The sequence below is a fragment of the Sinocyclocheilus anshuiensis genome, unplaced genomic scaffold (assembly GCF_001515605.1).
Source record: "Sinocyclocheilus anshuiensis isolate Anshui unplaced genomic scaffold, SAMN03320099.WGS_v1.1 scaffold183, whole genome shotgun sequence".
Lineage (NCBI taxonomy): Eukaryota > Metazoa > Chordata > Actinopteri > Cypriniformes > Cyprinidae > Sinocyclocheilus > Sinocyclocheilus anshuiensis.
Genome location: NW_015548309.1, coordinates 3,234,472 through 3,234,909, shown reverse-complemented (window position 1 = coordinate 3,234,909; position 438 = coordinate 3,234,472). Strand labels below are relative to the sequence as shown.

At 25.1% G+C, this 438-nt stretch overlaps 1 protein-coding gene across 7 annotated transcripts in view; it reads right to left on the bottom strand.

Moving 5' to 3' along the window:
• Positions 1-438, bottom strand: part of LOC107656364 (troponin T, cardiac muscle-like) — a 14,902-nt gene that overhangs the window by 4,176 nt on the left and 10,288 nt on the right. The window lies entirely within an intron of this gene.

The window sequence follows — 438 nt, the reverse complement described above, 5'->3', positions numbered from 1 at the left end:
AAATAATGGTTTCTATTTTAATATCCTTTAAAATATAATTTATTTCTGTGATGCAAAGCTGAATTTCCATCAGCCATTGCTCCAGTATAAAGTGTCACATGATCCTTAAGAAATCATTCTAACATGCTGATTTATTGCTAGAATTATCAATATTGGTGACATTTGTGCTGCTAAATATTTTTTTGGAAACTGCGGTAATTTTTTCAGGATTCTTTGATGAATAAAAAGTTAAAAGGAACAGCATTTATTCAAAATATAAATCTTTTCTAACAATATAAATCTTTACTAAAATTTATATATAAATCTCACTTCTTATAAATGTAACACATCCTTGCTGAATAAAAGTTTTAATTTCTTTCAGAAAAAGAAAGAATAAAAATTTACTGACCCCAAACTTTTGAACTGTAGTGTATATTGTTAGAAAAGATTTCTATTTTA